Source organism: Ranitomeya variabilis, chromosome 3 (assembly GCF_051348905.1).
Source record: "Ranitomeya variabilis isolate aRanVar5 chromosome 3, aRanVar5.hap1, whole genome shotgun sequence".
Taxonomy (NCBI): Eukaryota; Metazoa; Chordata; class Amphibia; order Anura; family Dendrobatidae; genus Ranitomeya; species Ranitomeya variabilis.
In genome coordinates this window covers 787,469,599-787,488,856 of record NC_135234.1, presented here as the reverse complement: position 1 = coordinate 787,488,856, position 19,258 = coordinate 787,469,599, and the positions used below count along the sequence as shown (strand labels likewise).

The 19,258-nt window shown below is 45.5% G+C and overlaps 1 protein-coding gene across 3 annotated transcripts in view; it reads right to left on the bottom strand.

Moving 5' to 3' along the window:
* The window catches only part of LOC143817530 (uncharacterized), a 129,849-nt gene that overhangs the window by 20,554 nt on the left and 90,037 nt on the right, over positions 1–19,258 (bottom strand). The gene's annotated exons all lie outside the window — the stretch shown is intronic.

Sequence of the window (19,258 nt, the reverse complement as noted above, 5' to 3'; positions counted from 1 at the left end):
TTCTCCACACTGCTGCCCCTTATTCTCTACATTTCTGACCCTTATTATCCAGACTAGTGCCCATTATTCTCTCCACACTCCTGCCCATTATTCTCTCCACACTCCTGCCCCTTATTCTCCACACTGCTGCCCCTTATTCTCCACATTTCTGACCCTTATTATCCAGACTAGTGCCCCTTATTCTCTCCACACTGCTGCCCCTTATTCTCCACATTTCTGACCCTTATTATCCAGACTAGTGCCCATTATTCTCTCCACACTCCTGCCCCTTATTCTCCACACTGCTGCCCATTATTCTCTCCACACTGCTGCGCTGCCCCTTATTCTCCACACTCCTGCCCATTATTCTCTCCACACTCCTGCCCCTTATTCTCCACACTGCTGCCCATTATTCTCTCCACACTGCTGCGCTGCCCCTTATTCTCCACACTCCTGCCCATTATTCTCTCCACACTCCTGCCCCTTATTCTCCACACTGCTGCCCATTATTCTCTCCACACTCCTGCCCCTTATTCTCCACACTCCTGCCCCTTATTCTCCACACTGCTGCCCCTTATTCTACACACTGCTGCCCCTTATTCTCTACATTTCTGACCCTTATTATCCAGACTAGTGCCCATTACTCTCCACACTCCTGCCCATTATTCTCTCCACACTCCTGCCCCTTATTCTCCACACTGCTGCCCATTATTCTCTCCACACTGCTGCCCCTTATTCTCCACACTCCTGCCCATTATTCTCTACACACTCCTGCCCCTTATTCTCCACACTGCTGCCCCTTATTCTCTACATTTCTGACCCTTATTATCCAGACTAGTGCCCATTATTCTCTCCACACTCCTGCCCGTTATTCTCTCCACACTCCTGCCCCTTATTCTCCACACTGCTGCCCCTTATTCTCCACACTCCTGCCCATTATTCTCTACACACTCCTGCCCCTTATTCTCCACACTGCTGCCCCTTATTCTCTACATTTCTGACCCTTATTATCCAGACTAGTGCCCATTATTCTCTCCACACTCCTGCCCATTATTCTCTCCACACTCCTGCCTCTTATTCTCCACACTGCTGCCCCTTATTCTCCACACTCCTGCCCATTATTCTCTCCACACTCCTGCCCCTTATTCTCCACACTGCTGCCCCTTATTCTCTACATTTCTGACCCTTATTATCCAGACTAGTGCCCATTATTCTCTCCACACTCCTGCCCATTATTCTCTCCACACTCCTGCCCCTTATTCTCCACACTGCTGCCCCTTATTCTCCACATTTCTGACCCTTATTATCCAGACTAGTGCCCCTTATTCTCTCCACACTGCTGCCCCTTATTCTCTCCACACTCCTGCCCCTTATTCTCCACATTTCTGACCCTTATTATCCAGACTAGTGCCCATTATTCTCTCCACACTCCTGCCCATTATTCTCTCCACACTCCTGCCCCTTATTCTCTCCACACTGCTGCGCTGCCCCTTATTCTCCACACTCCTGCCCCTTATTCTCCACACTGCTGCCCCTTATTCTACACACTGCTGCCCCTTATTCTCTACATTTCTGACCCTTATTATCCAGACTAGTGCCCATTACTCTCCACACTCCTGCCCATTATTCTCTCCACACTGCTGCCCATTATTCTCTCCACACTGCTGCCCCTTATTCTCCACACTCCTGCCCATTATTCTCTACACACTCCTGCCCCTTATTCTCCACACTGCTGCCCCTTATTCTCTACATTTCTGACCCTTATTATCCAGACTAGTGCCCATTATTCTCTCCACACTCCTGCCCGTTATTCTCTCCACACTCCTGCCCCTTATTCTCCACACTGCTGCCCCTTATTCTCCACATTTCTGACCCTTATTATCCAGACTAGTGCCCCTTATTCTCTCCACACTGCTGCCCCTTATTCTCCAGACTTGTTACTGGTTGTAGATGCAACATTTCAAAATGTTGTTCCCCGAGCCAGTTATCACTTTTATCTTGGTCTCCATCATGGGGGTGGGGAGGGGGTATCATCACCACATTGCTCCTGGATGATGGGAGAAGTTGCTCTCAGAGGAGGTTTAGATCCGATTCTTTTTCATGACCATGTAATTGTGAGTCAGCCCCCTCCATCAATGAAAAGTCCTTACACATAAATGACAATCGGGACATTTTTCATCAACAAGCGGGGCACACATGCAACTGGAGCTTTTACACAGGGAAAACCAGTGTGCAGCAGGTTCAGCAGCAGAGTGATGGAGCAGTGTCACACTGTTTTCTACATAGGGACATGCTTGAAAGATTCAGTGTGCGCCCTTGAAAGATTTGACCGGAGAGCTCCCGGTACTTGGAAGTGCGATGTACTAGTTATAATGGATGGAAAAGATGGCGTTTTGACAAAGAGGAACTGAAATGATGATATTTTAAGCTTTATGGTGTACACATGGCACACATTGTAAATAAAAGTGTATCTTTCAGCTGTGTGAGAGCAGGAGTGTTTTAGGCTATGTTCACATTTGCGTTGTGCACCGCAGCGTCGGCGCCGCAACGCACAACGCAAACAAAAACGCAGCAAAACGCATGCACAACGCTGCGTTTTGCGCCGCATGCGTCCTTTTTTTCATTGATTTTGGACGCAGCAAAAATGCAACTCGCTGCGTCCTCTGCGCCCGGACACGGGCGCCGCAGTGACGCATGCGGCGCAAAACGCAAGTGCGACGCATGTCCATGCGCCCCCATGTTAAATATAGGGGCGCATGACGCATGCGGCGACGCTGCGGCGCCCGACGCTGCAGCGCTGACCGCAAATGTGAACGTAGCCTTATCTACCCTGACTCCATTGTGGTTATCCTACATGCATCTCCTTGCTTTCCAAAATGGAGTCTGTATTTTGAGATTAGGAATCTAAGGAATTTCTTTGCCTAACAGACTAGAGATAACATAGGAAAGTGAAAGAAAGAAGAAAGACCCTTATAAACACATCTAGACCCTAAAGCTGGGTGTAGATTGTACTAAATGTAGCCAATGAGATTTATGTATGCTAATGCCAGCACATACGTAGAGATACAATGTAACAATACAGAGAATGCCTATATAAACTCTGACCTATGATGTAATAAAGAGAGATCTGCTTCGATGCTCAATGGATCAGCACGGCTCTTCTGTGCACAGATTTGGATTTTACAATTTAATTTGGAGCCGGCACAACATCTCAGAACGTCCCACATTACGTGGTGATGACAAAACCTGAATCAAACAGGGCCCCGCCAGTTCAAAAGACCCCTTGATCCAAACGTTTGGCAGCGATTAGACAGACGGACAGGACAGCTGCAGCAAAAGGTAAGAAGCTTCATTGTTACACTACCTGAATTTGTACCCCTGTCTTGGCCTCCGATTTTGTCTGCAGATCGCTGGATCGGTTCATAGTAAGCAGGTCCATTATTGTTAGACAAAGAAACGTGAGAAGACCTTGTGTACAGTGTTGAATTTCTGTCTTGTATATTGTATGGGGAGTGTGGATTTGGCATCGCATCGGTAATCTGTAAATTGTAACGATTAGTTGATTGTGCCCGGTGGAGCCGACGTGGGTGATTGCTAGCAGCAGCCTTTTTAGTGCTAAGGAAACCCATATGGTTCCGGCCCTTGGACGTATTTCTCGCAAGTGAAAAGGAGCCCTGAGTCTCGCATGTTAAATCCAAGCTCTGGCACCATTAAATAGAATAAGTCGGTATTGCCACCAGGAGCTATATCATGTGCTGCTCCCGCTGCACCGCTTTGTGAGCTTGCTGCTACCGTAACAGCAGATTAAAATTGACATGATGGTGGGATGTCCCCACTCTATCAGTTCTTACTCCCCCGAAGAGTCTTGATGAGAGGAAACGCGTTGGGAGTAGCGTACTCTTGTTTAAGACAGTCCTCTGCCCATCACCATATGAACTTGACAGTCCCAATCTTCTGGCTGGGTGAGAGTGTTCCAAACCAATATTTATAAAGTGATGGTTGTCTAATGTGTTTACCCAATGGGGACTGACTCTTGGACCATATACTGATTAACACATACTGGTAAAAAATCTAATTTTGGATTTTTGATTAATCACACACTGCCAGGATCATTCTGATTCTATTTGTTGGTCAGTGCAGATTATTAATTCTATATGTCTGCCACGTGCATCATATAAGTGTATCATACAAGTGTGAAGCTCAGAATTAATTCCAGAATTTTACAGACTGTACCCTGCCGTCTGCCACCATCACACTCTAATCAGCTTGTCCATTTATCTATTCTCCCTACAGGTCTGCCACCCAGCTTTCCCACACTGATCTTTCCTTCCTCAGCCTGTTGCAAAACTTGGTATGCTTTTCAATTGACCCCTGCAATACCCCCAATGTTATTTATGACTTTGTTTACTCTGCCTTGATTATATGCATTTGGTCCACTAATAACTATCTGACCAAGATGAACACAGACCACTCCCCTCTGGTTCACACCTGAATGCACTTTGTTGCACATACATTGCACAGCACAAGTCTGCCAAGATGTCAGTCTGCCCCGCGCATGATAGAAGTGTATCATAGAAGTGTGATGCTCAGAATTAACTCCAGAATTGAACCAGAAGGGAACTGAAGGTAACTGGCTACAGTCACTGTAAACAATGCTTCTGTTTGTCCTCCTCACCATATTCCCACTGTCATTTCTACCTCCCATCCACGCTCTATCACAACTTTCCGTAACCTCTCTAACCTTATACCCATCTGCCCAGCCCATGCTTCTCCAGTCCCACTAGCAGGAGCTCTATGGAACACTCACTTTGTCTGCAACAAACTTTCCTACATCCATGATCTTTTCATTACTCACAAACTTTCCTTCCTCGCCATCACCGAAACCTGGCTCACCCCCTCTGACACAGCCTCTCCTGCTGCACTCTCGTATGGTGGATACCACTTTTCCCACACCTCCCGCCCCAGCAGCAAGCATGGCAGAGGAGTTGGTTTTCTCCTGTCAGATAACTGCTCCTTCACCCCAATACCACTGTCACCCTCTGTTACCCTCCCATTCTTTGAGGTGCACTCTGTGCGCATCTATTCCCCTCAAACTGGCTGTCATTTACCGCCCCCCAGGGCCAGCCACGACCTTCTTTGACCACTTCACCACCTGGCTACTTCATTTCCTTCCCGCTGACATCCACACTATCATCATGAGCGACTTCAACATCCTCATTGACACTTCCTTCTCAGCTGCCACTAAACTTCTATCTCTCACTTCCTCCTTTGGCCTCAATCAATGGTCTTCTGCAGCCACTCACAAAGATTAGACATTACATTAGACATCACATTAGACCTCATCTTCACCCGCCTCTGCTCCCTATGTAACCTCTCTAACTCACCTCTACCTCTTTCTGACCACAAACTACTTACATTCTCTTCCCTCTCCACTCCTTGTCCACAATCCCCACTCCACAAACTTGCACACCCTCGCAAAAATCTCAAACATCTCAATCTATACTCACTGTCTGAATCCCTCCTCACTCTTACAGACATAAGTTCCCTACACAATGCGGACGCCACTGCCGCTTTATGAAAAACACCACAATAGCTGCAGCTCTGGAATCGGTTGCCCCTCTCACACATACCAAAGCTCCCAAAATCAACAGACAACCCTGGCACACCAGCCTGACCCAAGAACTGAGACAAGCTACCAGGGTTGCTAAGCGGAGATGGAAAAGATCCCACACCATCGAGCACTTCACCGCATTCAAACAGTCCCTCACTAGTTTCAAGGCCACACTCGCTGCAGCAAAACAAACCTACTTCTCATCCCTCACATGCTCCCTTCCCCACAACCCTAAACCGTTATTCAACACTTTCAATTCTCTCCTCCATCCCCCAGCACCCCCTCCCGCTCCACTCATCTCAGATGAAGATTTTGCCTCATTTTTCAAATAGAAGATTGATAACATCAGAGAGTTTTGTTGACAACCCCCAGAGCCCTTTCTCCTAACTGCTCAGCCTTCCTCCTCCTCCAAAACCAACTTCTCCACCGTTACAGAAGATCAACTCTCCACTCTACTCTCAAGATCACATCTCACCACCTGTGCACTTGACCCAATCCCATTCCACTTCATCCCAAACCTCACCACAGTCTTCATCCCAACCCTAACCCATCTCTTTAACCTATCACTAACAACTGGTGTTTTCCCCTCAAGCTTTAAACATGCCTCAATCACAGCTATCATCAAAAAGCCCTCCCTTGACCCATCCTCTGTATCTAGCTATCGCCCCATATCACTTCTCCCCTATGCCTCAAAACTACTGGAACAGCACGTCCATCTTGAACTGTCCTCCCATCTCTCTTCTTGCTCCCGCTTCAACAGCTTACAATCAGGCTTCCAGCCGCATCACTCCACTGAAACTGCCCTAACTAAAGTCACCAATGACCTACTAACTGCCAAAGCCAAGAGACACTACTCTGTCCTCCTCCTCCTAGACCTGTCCTCGGCCTTTGACACAGTGGGCCTCTCTGACCTGTCCCAGCGCCTGCGCATTGCAGTACTTTGCTCTGCCCTCAACAGGGCAGACAAAGTACGCCTGCCCCACAGCAGCGGCGTGAAGGCCAGAAGAGGACGTCATGGAATGAAGATGGGAGGCCCCGGACCGGACCTGAGACGCCCATCGGACCCGGACCATAGCGGGACCGCCCCTGGGTGAGTATAATCTAACGTCTTTTTCTCCTCTTTCAGGTAACATCGGGGGCTTATCTACAGCATTACAGAATGCTGTAGATAAGCCCCTGATGACGGTGAGCTTACCTCACCATCGATTTTGGGGGTGACAGGTTCCCTTTAATGTATGTGGGCAATTTTGAAATTTTAGATTACACTTCATATTAAAAGTTAAGTTTTATTACCACTTTTGCTACTACTCCACTGATTCTTAGTGGTACATGTACTTGTTGATTATCGCTGTAATCATATAGGGTATGGCAGGCTTTCTAACCACTGGTTTTGATACAAGTCAATGGGCTACAGAGGCTAAGGAGGTATTTTCTGACCGCACCTTTGTTCAGAAAAAGTACACCCCCTCCTTTACCGCAGCTTACCAAAGAGCTTACCAAAACCAAACCACCTCTTGGTGGGAGGTTCAGACACTTGAAAGCTATATAAAAGCAAAGATAGTTCCCTGCAATCTGAGAATCACCTTACATCCTCCCTTTACGTTTAAGAATCCTGGGCTACTAAATAAACGGGAAAAGGAGGGCACTGAGTTCTCTCGGGTTTATGAAATTACTCCTGGAAGAAGAGAAGCTCAATGTATCCAGTCTAAATGAGGCACTGAAGACCCATGTAGAGGCCACCAAAAAAATTCTCTGCACAACAAGATTTCTCAGCCAAGGAGATAGCTCTGCAAAACACTCTGGAAAGATTCCAATTTCATTTAAAAGAAAGAAACCATAGATATTTCATCAGCGACCTCCAGGAATTTAAGGATAATAAAGCCTACACCTTCCCCACAAATAAAAACTTTCGTAGTATTGAAACGAATCTGTCCTCTACGGACAGTCTCTGATTCCGAAGGTAGACCCAGAAACCAAAGGGGAAAATTAAGAGGAAGAGGTGGGAGGGGTGGAAGTAACAGCAGAGCGGCATTGGCTGGGGGGGCTTTTTTTTTTTTTAGAGAAAGGCTATCCCCTTAGAAGCCAGTTCAATCTCTCGAATCCCCAGTATCTCCTCAAATAGTCAATCTTTCCACACGTGTCCTCTCAATTACTGAAATGGCGGTGTTATCCAAGGGTTTAACATTTGTACCCACTACAGACTTTGATTCTTTCGATGTTGCTAAAGACTTGAATTTCTTTGTGCGCAAACTCAAGTGGCACAAGCATTTTGCCAGGGAGAACAGACATACTTGTTCAGAATTGGGAGTATCGGACGATCTTTTGAAAGATATTAGACTGCCGTTTAATCTTGGAGACCCTTATCCCCATCCAGGAGGGTCTTGGTCCTTTTACTGATCTAAAAAACAAAAGTAAAAAAAGCCCCAATATCAAAATGATCCATGTCCAAATGATGTTTTTTCTAGACTGGTGACAGGGGAACTGAGGAATCTCGAACACCTCAGATATAGAGACAAATACAACCTCACTAAATCAGAGATGGCCGCGTTATGTACCCTAGAAAAGGATCATACTGTGACCATCAAACAATCCGATAAAGGGGGCAATACTGTGATCATGAACACAGCTGATTATAACAATTTAAGTAATTAATTATCACAAAACAGTACCTGCTACGATGTTCTAGCGGCAAATCCGACAGATTTTGTGTGTGATTTGGGCAGACTGGACAAAATAGGGTTTGATAATTGTGTTGTTACCAAACAAGAACATGATTTTATTTGCCCTAAATTTCCGATTATGGCAACCTTCTATTGTTTACCAAAAATTCACAAGGGACTGAGTCCTTTGAAAGGTCGGCCATTGTTTCAGGGGTTGACAGTCTCACCCAGAATCTAAGTATTTATCTCGATCGTATCCTCAGGCCCTTTGTCACCAGTCTGAACTCTTACATTTGATATACCAATGATCTTATGAGAAAAGTAGAGGGCCTGACCTTCGACATCGATATGATGCTGGCCAGCATCGATGTTGAGTATCTATATTTTTCCATCCCCCACGACAAAGGACTATCGGCCGTAGAATTCTTTCTGAGGGGCAGAGGTCATCAATACTCCAACCACAATGAGTTCGTTCTTGAAGATTTGAAATTTTGCCTATCAAGAAATGTCTTCACCTTTGATAGGAAGTACTTCCACCAGCTCAGGGGTACTGCGATGGGGAGTCCCTTTTCCCCATCGTATGCCAACCTATTACTGGGCTGGTGGTATGAAACAATGGTTTCTGGAGACATCCCTATTGAAGGTAGCGAGAACGTCTCATTGCTGACCCGCTTCATAGACGACATTCTGATTGTCTGGAAAGAGGATACAGCTCAGTTCAAAGAATTTGTGGACAAATGAAATGTTAATGATCTTAATTTGTATTTCACATATGAGACCAGTGATAATCAAGTCCCATTTTTAGATCTTTTGATCCAAAGGAAAGCCAATGGTAGTCTGGTGACCAAAACTTACAGGAAGACCAAGACTACTTCACTGTGTGCAGAATTATTAGGCAAGTTGTATTTTGATCACATGATACTTTTTATACATGTTGTACAACTCCAAGCTGTTCAGGCTTGAGAGCCAACTACCAATTAAGTAAATCAGGTGATGTGCATCTCTGTAATGAGGAGGGGTGTTGTCTAATGACATCAAAATCCTATATAAAGTGTGCTTAATTATTAGACAACTTCCTTTCCTTTGGCAAAATGGGTCAGAAGAGAGATTTGACGGGCTCTGAAAAGTCCAAAATTGTGAGATGTCTTGCAGAGGGATGCAGCAGTTTTGAAATTGCGAAACTTTGGAAGCGTGATCACCGAAAAATCAAGCGTTTTGTGGCAAATAGCCAACAGGGTCGCAAGAAGCGTGTTGGGCAAAAAATAACTGCCCATGAATCGAGGAAAATCAAGCATGAAGCTGCCAAGATGCCATTTGCCACCAGTTTTGCCATATTTCAGAGCTGCAACGTTACTGGAGTAACAAAAAGCTCAAGGTGTGCGATACTCAGGGACATGGCCAAGGTAAGGAAGGCTGAAAAACGACCACCTGTGAACAAGAAACATAAGATAAAATGTCAAGACTGGGCCAAGAAATATCTCAAGACTGACTTTTCAAAGGTTTTATGGACTGATGGAATGAGAGTGACTCTTGATGGGCCAGAGGCTGGATCAGTAAAGGGCAGAGAGCTCCACTCCGACTCAGACGCCAGCAAGGTGGAGGTGGGGGACTGGTATGGGCTGTATCAAAGATGAACTTGTGGAACCTTTTCGGGTTGAGGATGGAGTAAAGCTCAACTCCCAGATCTAGTTGGCAGTTTCTGGAAGACAACTTCTTCAAGCAGTGATACAGGAAGAAGTCGGTATCGTTCAAGAATAACATGATTTTCATGCAGGACAATGCTCCATCACATGCCTCCAACTACTCCAAAGCGTGGCTGGCCAGTAAAGGTCTCAAAGAAGAAGAAATAATGACATGGCCCCCTTGTTCACCCGATCTGAACCCCATAGAGAACCTGTGGTCCCTCATAAAATGTGATATCTACAGGGAGGGAAAACAGTCCACCTCTCGGAACAGTGTCTGGGAGGCTGTGGTGGCTGCTGCACGCAATGTTGGTCGTAAACAGATCAAGCAACTGACAATCTGTGGATGGAAGGCTGTTAGTGTCATCATAAAGAATAATATTGGTCACTAATTTTTGGGGTTTTGTTTTTGCATGTCAGAAATGTTTATTTCTAAATTTTGTGCAGTTATATTGGTTTACCTGGTGAAAATAAACAAGTGAGATGGGAATATATTTGGTTTTTATAAAGTTGCCTAATAATTCTGCACAGTAATAGTTACCTGCACAAACAGATATCCTCCTAAGATAGCCAAATCTAAAAAACACCCACTCCAACTTCCAAAATATTAAGCTTTGATATTTATGAGTCTTTGGGGTTGATTGAGATTATAGTTGTTGATCAATAATAAAAATAATCCTCTAAAATACAACTTGCCGAGTAATTCTGCACACAGTGTAACTTACTACTTAGATGGGAAAGTAATCACCCAGTACCATTGAAGAAAGGGATCCTTATAGTACAATGTATGTGTGGTGAAATGTGTGAAATGTGTGTGTGTATATATATATATATATAATATATATATACACACACACAGTGTATATATATATATATATATATATATATATATATATATATATATATATATATATATATATATATATATATATATATATATATATATATATACACACACACACACGTGTGCAGTTGACTATGTATAGATTTATTGTGTCACTGGCAAATGTAACATCTGTCTTGTAAGCTTTAAGTCGCACCCGGTGTTAATATGTACGTCCCTGAGACAAGTAGACCTCTGTCTCCAAATCTCACCAGGGGGTCTAGCTAGGGCCAAGAAGAAAGGGAACATTTGACAACTCCTAGCTCTTGGAGGGGAGATGTTAATAGCGGCCTGATGGTATCTATCCGTGAGAACCTTTACACAGGGTGTCTCAAGAGAAAAATAATATATTCATTAGTAGCGCGGCTGTGTCCCAATCTAAAAGCCAGCAATCATGATATTAACATGAGGGGGCGGTCTAGAAACCTGACCTCCAGACCAAGCTATAAATTAAGGCTGTATACAGAGAATTGTGTTCACATAATGGGGGCAGCCTGAGAAGCTGGTGTGATCCAATCTACATTCGTCCTATCCTCAGGGAGCAGAAAGCAACTACCAGTTAGATAATTTCTGTAAGTTTCTCCTGTTTATTTTTATACTGTTTTGGAAGTTGTATGTCTTCTTTTTACCATATTGTTATATATTTTCTTACTGTAAGCACTGAACCTTTTTTGTATTAAAGTATAAAAATTTTAACAAGTTGAACCTTGAATGTTCTAAAAGAATCCATAGTCTAAGGTGTGTGAGCCTTATGAGTGATAGACATTATTATTATTAATATTTCCGGGACTCATCGCCCATGTATTCGGTGAGTGGTGGCAGCGCGTATGAGCGGGTGTGTGGCCTGGGTCGGTGTGTAATTTATGCTCCCATTACAGCATAGGACAGAGGTTGAATGCTGGACTGAGAGAGGCGAGATAGATTAACCCTTGCAGGCACAACCCCAAGTCATGGGCTGAGAGCGGACACGTGACGAATTAGTTACACCACGGAGTGGGATCCGTGACAATTGGAGGCAGAGCGTTGGGATAGAATTATTTCTATTAGAACATTAGTGCATGGTTTAAGCAATTATTCCCTGTACTAAAGAATTGGTATCCTTGCGAGGAGTGCACCAGTTCTACAAGGTTCAACTCAGTGCTTACTTAGACATACTTGCAAAGTTTCCCTGCCCGTTTTTCTTTTCTATCTTTTATTTGGCAAAGGCTGTTCATCGATATGGCAGCCCAGTACAAGAAGCTGAGCAAAGAGGCTCTGACCGGCCTCTGTGAGCAGAGAGGAATAGAGACAGCCGACAGATCCAGGGAGTGGCTGATATGTGCCTTGGTCGAGCAGGACATAGAGCAAAGTGCTGGAACATCTGGCCAAGGAGAGTCCACCTCAGAGAGACCCAGCAATGCCAGCTCTTGAACTGGAGATACCTGAAGGAAATGCCAGTGCTGAGGAGCCTATGGACTGTACTTTACAAATGGACTTACAACGGCTGGGAACAAGTGATCCCAATCTGCGCATGCAGCTGATTCTACAGCACCGACAGGCTGAGAGAGAGGCTGCAGAACGCCGGGACCAGGCTGAGAGAGAGGCTGCAAAACGCCGGGAGGACAGAGCTTTCCAGCTTCAGATGGCTCAAATAGAACGGGATATCAGTCCTCAGATAACCCCCTCCCAGGACATAAATCCAAGACCACGTCTGGAAAACTTCCCTGTGATGGAGAAGGATACGAACTTACTTTCCTTCGGGGGTTTGACAATACCATCTACCCCGTGAGCAGTGGGCGCAGTATCTAACCCCAGGGTTGAGAGGCAAAGCCCTGGAAGTTTTTGCTGGCCTCCCACCAGAGCTAGATGGGAACTATGAGGCCATAAGAGGCCCTGATCAGGAAATACAACCTAACACCAGAAGTGTATCGGAGAAAGTTCCGGAACCTACAACGTGGATCAACTGACAGCTATGCAGATGTTGTGAGCATCTTGAGGACCACGTTCCACCAATGGATCAGGGGACTTTCTGTTAACAGTCTTGAGGACTTAACGGATCTTATGGTCAAGGATCAATGTCGTACATCCGTGGGGCACATGTGAAGAAAATTTGTGTCTGATCGGGAGCCACAAACTGCGGATCAGGCTGCAAGGATTGCGGACTGCTATGTAGCTAACAGGATGCCTGAGGTGCGGAAACCATCGGGATTCAGCTGGAGGGGAGGTAAGCCAAACGGGGACCCTTCCCCCTCTGCCGGCCGATCACCCGTGCTGTCCAAGCCAACATTCTATGGGGCCCCGGGGAATAGACATTAGACATTCTCTAGGCGATTCAAGCCGGTGCTTCTCCTGCAACAAAGGGAGACATGTTAGCGCTGTCTGCCCTGATAGGGAGAAACGCCCAACTACAACCCCAAAGCCGTCTGTGTCCCCACCATCTGTCCTCTTTGTGGCCGGCTCTGATGCGAGGGCTAATGAGAACTGTCAGTCTGTCACTGTTGGCAATAAAGTCAGCACTCCAGTGTTATTTTTCAGTTCTGGAGTGGTGCTTTAAATATAAGCCCTGTGCCCCCATTCTTATACCCACCCTCCAGCGTCTTCATATAGTACTTTACAGACCCCACACTGGTCACGCAGCACCATCTTCTACCCGCAGCTTCCAGCAAAATAACATACTATTATATATAATAACATCACATATAATAGTATGTTATTAAATTTTACCACATTTTTTTGTTGTTGCTTCAAATATTTTTTTCCCTATTTTCCACCTCCAAAACCTGGGTGCGTCTTATAGTCCGAAAAATACGGTAGATGTAATTAAAAACCACATGGTGAAGGGAGGAGTGCTCAGTCAGTAAGCTAACATAGAAATGACAGAAAAATGACTAGCACATCCAAACTAGTGTGAATAGGTGCCTGTTTTTTTTTTCAGTCAAGATGAGGTGCAGAGTGAATTAATGAGAAAAAAAAATGAACTTTTTTTGAATTTACCAAATGGCTGCAAAGAAACAGTGAAAAATGTAAAGGGGTCTGAATAATTTCCTTACCCACTGTATACAGTGCCTTAAGAAAGTATTCGGCCCCCTGGAACTTTTCAACCCTTTCCCACATATCATGCTTCAAACATAAAGATACCAAATGTAAATTTTTCGTGACGAATCAACAAGTGGAACACAATTGTGAAGCTGATTGAAATTTATTGGTTATTTTAACTTTTTGTGGATATTCAGAAACTGAAAAATGGGGCGTGCAATATAATTCGGCCCCTTTACTTTCAGTGCAGCAAACTCACTCCAGAAGCTCATTGTGGATCTCTGAATGATCCAATGTTGTCCTAAATGCCGAATGATGATAAATAGAATCCACTTGTGTGTAATCAAGTCTCCGTATAAATGCACCTGCTCTGTGATAGTCTCAGGGTTCTGTGTGAAGCACAGAGAGCATCATGAAGACCAAGGCACACAACAGGCAGGTCCGTGATACTGTTGTGGAGAAGTTTAAAGCCGCATTTGGATACAAAATGATTTCCAAAACTTTAAACATCCCAAGGAGCACTGTGCAAGCGATCATATTGAAATGGAAGGAGTATCATACCACTGCAAATCTACCAAGACCCGGCCGTCCCTCTAAACTTTCATCTCAAACAAGGAGAAGACTGCTCATCAGAGATGCAGCCAAGAGGCCCATGATCCCTCTGGATGAACTGCAGAGATCTACAGCTGAGGTGGGACAGTCTGTCCATAGAACAACAATCAGTCGTACACTGCACAAATCTGGCCTTTATGGAAGAGTGGCAAGAAGAAAGCCATTTCTCAAAGATATCCATAAAAAGTGTTGTTTAAAGTTTGCAGCAAGCCACCTGGGAGACACACCAAACATGTGGAAGAAGGTGCTCTGGTCAGATGAAACCAAAATCAAACTTTTTGGCAACAATGCCAAACGATATGTTTGGTGTAAAGCAAAACAGCTCATCACCCTGAGCACACCATCCCCACTGTCAAACATGGTGGTGGCAGCATCATGGTTTGGGCCTGCTTTTCTTCAGCAGGGACAGGGAAGATGGTTAAAATTGATGGGAATATGGATGGAGCCAAATACAGGACCATTCTTAAAGAAAACCTGTTGGAGTCTGCAAAAGACCTGTGACTGGGACGGAGATTTGTCTTCCAACAAGACAATGATACCAAACATAAAGCAAAATCTACAATGGAATGGTTCACAAATAAATGTATCCAGGTGTTAGAATGGCCAAGTCAGAGTCCAGACCTCAATCCAATCGAGAATCTGTGGAAAGAGCTGAAAACTGCTGTTCACAAACGATCTCCATCAAACCTCACTGAGCTCGAGCTGTTTGCCAAGGAAGAATGGGCAAGAATTTCAGTCTCTCGATGTACAAAACTGATAAGAGACAAACCCCAAGCGACTTGTAATCACAGCAAAAGGAGGCGCAACAAAGTATTAAGTTACAGGGGCCGAATAATATTACACGCCCCACTTTTCAGTTTTTGAATTTCCACAAAAAAATTTAAAATAACCAATAAATTCCGTTCAACTTCACAATTGTGTTCCACTTGTTGTTGATTCTTCACCAAAAATTTACATTTGGTATCTTTATGTTTGAAGCATGATATGTGGGAACAGGTTGAAAAGTTCCAGGGAGAATACTTTCGGAAGGCACTGTACCTAAAGGTACCGTCACATTAAGCGACGCTGCAGCGATATCGACAACGATGCCGATCGCTGCGTCGCTGTGTGGTCGCTGGAGAGCTGTCACACAGACAGCTCTCCAGCGACCAACGATGCCGAAGTCCCCGGGTAACCAGGGTAAACATCTGGTTACTAAGCGCAGGGCCGCGCTTAGTAACCCGATGTTTCCCCTGGTTACCATTGTAAATGTAAAAAAAAAAACAGTACATACTCACCTTCTGATGTCCGTCAGGTCCCTGGCCGTCTGCTTCCCGCACTGACTGTGAGCGCCGGCCGTAAAGTAAAAGCAGAGCACAGCGGTGACGTCACCGCCGTGCTGTGCTTTACGGCCGGCCGGCGCTCACAGTCAGTGCGGGAAGCAGACGGCCAGGGACCTGACGGACATCAGAAGGTGAGTATGTACTGTTTTTTTTTTTTACATTTACAATGGTAACCAGGGTAAATATCGGGTTACTAAGCGCGGCCCTGCGCTTAGTAACCCGATATTTACCCTGGTTACCACTGTAAAACATTGCTGGCATCGTTGCTTTTGCTGTCAAACACGACGATACATGCCGATCTGACGACCAAATAAAGTTCTGGACTTTCAGCAATGACCAGCGATATCACAGCAGGATCCAGATCGCTGCTGCTTGTCAAACACAACGATATCGCTATCCAGGACGCTGCAACGTCACGGATCGCTGTCGTTCTCGCTGCAAAGTCGTTTAGTGTGAAGGTACCTTAAGGTCAGACTCTATCAATCTCATCAGTATCTCAGGGTCTCATGCCATTGTACTCCCAGCCCTAGGCCCATTGTGTGGATGGAGATAGTAGACCCAGGGGAGACCACCACAGGGGGTCTCACTTGCAGTCCCAGGTGATGGACTATGCTTCATTCTAGGAGCTAAGGGAAAATATGTAAGGGGGAGAGAGAAAAAGACCCCACAGGTTTAGTTAGGCAGTTGAGAGAGTGAAATTGAAGAGAGAGGATCGAGGATGACGTCCTGGACATAGATGAATGGTCTATGGAGTTTGGAGCTCGGTTGTCTCCTGGGCTGGACACGTGCTACTGTTGATAGATTTGTTGTCTGGATTTCAGGAATTTTCTTAACTGGAACTGTTTCTCCTGGATACATGGGCTTTAGTTGTGTTACCTGTCATCTGGAGGATTCTGGACTGTGACTATAGACTATGCTGGCAGGAGATGCGAAAGCTGTGGGCCAGCCAAATGTTGGGAGACAGTGAGTATCACCTGGTATGGGGGTAGTGGGACTACCAGCCCTGGGGAGGGGACTTCGTGGACTGAGGACACTGTATTTTGGACATCTACCTGGATTTGTTGTACAACCATGGACATATGAAATAAAAAATATTTGCATCGTTGATCTGCCTAGGTGATTATTACAACCCACAACCTCAGATCTTCACAGGCTCTTTTTGTCTGACTGCAATTATTCGCACACTGTTTATCAGGGGTACACTGAAATAGCGCACACAGTTGACCAGCGCACTGATTATCCATATATCACCTGTGCAGACCACCAATTGCTTGTCCTTTCAGTGCCCCCTTTTCCTGTCATTTTGTTCATTATTATGAGTGTATACCCATCTAGCGCAGAGGCACAGAACCAAAGATCTCTCTGCTTTGAGTGACCCATCTACCCCACCAGGGTGTATTCTGTCACTTGATGCTTTAAATATCTCCTGGAGTTGGAGTAAGCGCGGGTATTATCACATATGGATATACAATCTAGCCTAAAAATCCTGAACATTTCCTGCCTTGGGAACTTTTCAAACCAATTTTCCCTGGACTGTTAAATTAATTAAATAAGTGTAACAGCGAATGCTGCCAAGTCCCGTCAGCGCACCTTAGGAGGCATGTCTTGGTATAATGTGCTTCAGAAAGTCATTAGTAACATTGGGGAGGCGTTTCTTGCTCCCAGCCCTTAAACATTGACTTGTATCACCCCCATATACTGTAACCCACAGGTGCATTCAATCAGATATACAACATACGGCGAGGAATAGTTGATAACGACATGGCTGTGGAAAGTGTCACCTCAAGATTTACTGCCAGCATACACAGGACTCATGGCACCATCACCTTTTCTTCTCTGGACAATACTTACAGATGTGCCAAATAGTTTGCATGGGTCTTCATCAGATAAAATATCATTACCCCCATCCTCAACGGGCCAATCCCACCACTTCCTGCAGTTAGTCTGAAGGGGCTTCATCAGAAAGTGTTTGGGACGTCTGGAAGAAAGATTGTCTGGAGAAGAGAAGGCGACGCCGCCATGAGCCCTGTGTCTGCCAGAAGTAAAACCTCCTTAGACCATACATGCTTGGGGTCTTCTCATCCATAGAGAGAGCCACTCATAATATGTGGGGCTTTTCATCCATGGATGAGGCTTACTCAAAATTATACCTAAAAACACGGCCATAAATAAAGGGACCTAAACCCCCTACAAAATCAACTTCTCCCATCATCCAGGACAATGTGGTGATGATGCGTTTTCTAGCATGATGGAGATCATGTTACAAAGGAAAAGTGGGAACTAAATGTCTTGGGAAACAAAACATTCACATTTGGGTCCTTGGCAGGAAGTTCTCCAGATCTTAGTCTAAGTGAACCTGTGGTGAATAATCAAAAGTGACAAACAAACACAGAAATGGTTGTAAATTTCGAGAACTGATAAGACAAGAACGGGTGGCCAACAGTCACGATCTGGCCCAAAAGTTCATATCCAGCTGCTAGAGAAGGGCAGAAGTCTGGAGAATAAGGGGCAGCCCTGAGGATATTAAGGTTTTACAGAAAGTTCATGTAGTTGTCAGAAAAAGCATAAAAACATATTTATCTATCAGTAACCATAGAAACCACAGACTAAAAGAGAAAAAAACATGGAAGAGGCAAAGTGTGAAAACCAAAATGTTTGTCAGTTTAAGAACTTTAGGCCATTTCTGTTGTAGGAAAGCTGGAGGTAAAGTCTGGGATGGGAGATATGTGTCACCGAGGTGGCTAGCCTTGGTGATGTAAGTCCTGGAGGTGAAGGCTCCAGCAACAGTAGGTAGACTAGTGTCACGCTCGTGCCCAGACTGGTTGGCGCGGGCGTGCGGCCCCACTGGGCCACAGACCAGACTACCCTGGAAGGGGCATAACTAAGTAGCTTCCTTGATATTCGCTGGAGCCTCTAATGGTGAGGTCAGACTTGTGTGGCAGGAAGCTCCCAGGTGCTACTCCAGGGTGGTGTCTGGCTGTGGCCGCTGATCCCACCGGGGAACGGAACATTGATAGGCAGGTGGGTACGGCTGGCACTCTGGCAGACAGGCGGTCACGGCTGGGACACAGGCAGGCAGACGGGTACAACAGAGACACTGGCAGGCAGGCGGGCACGGCTTGCTCTCTGGTAGGCAGGCAGGTACGACTGACTCTCTAGCAGGACAGGCGGACAAGGCTGGTACACTGGAAGAACCGGCAGGGACCGGTCTGCAGGCAGGTATGTAAAACAGGTAAGAACCTGTTCAGACAGGAGAAATTATGAATAGGTAAAGACCGCAAGAGCGGATGCAATGCGGAAGCACAGGATCTAGAGCCAAGAACAGAAACGCAGGAAGCAGAGCCAAGCACAGAAATGCAGGAGGCGGAGCCAAACACAGAAATGCAGGAGGTGGAGCGAAGAGCAGGAGGCGGAGCCAAGTGCGGGAACCCAGGAGGCGGAGCCAAGAGCAGGAGGCGGAGCCAAATGCAGAAACACAGGAGGTGAAGCCAAGA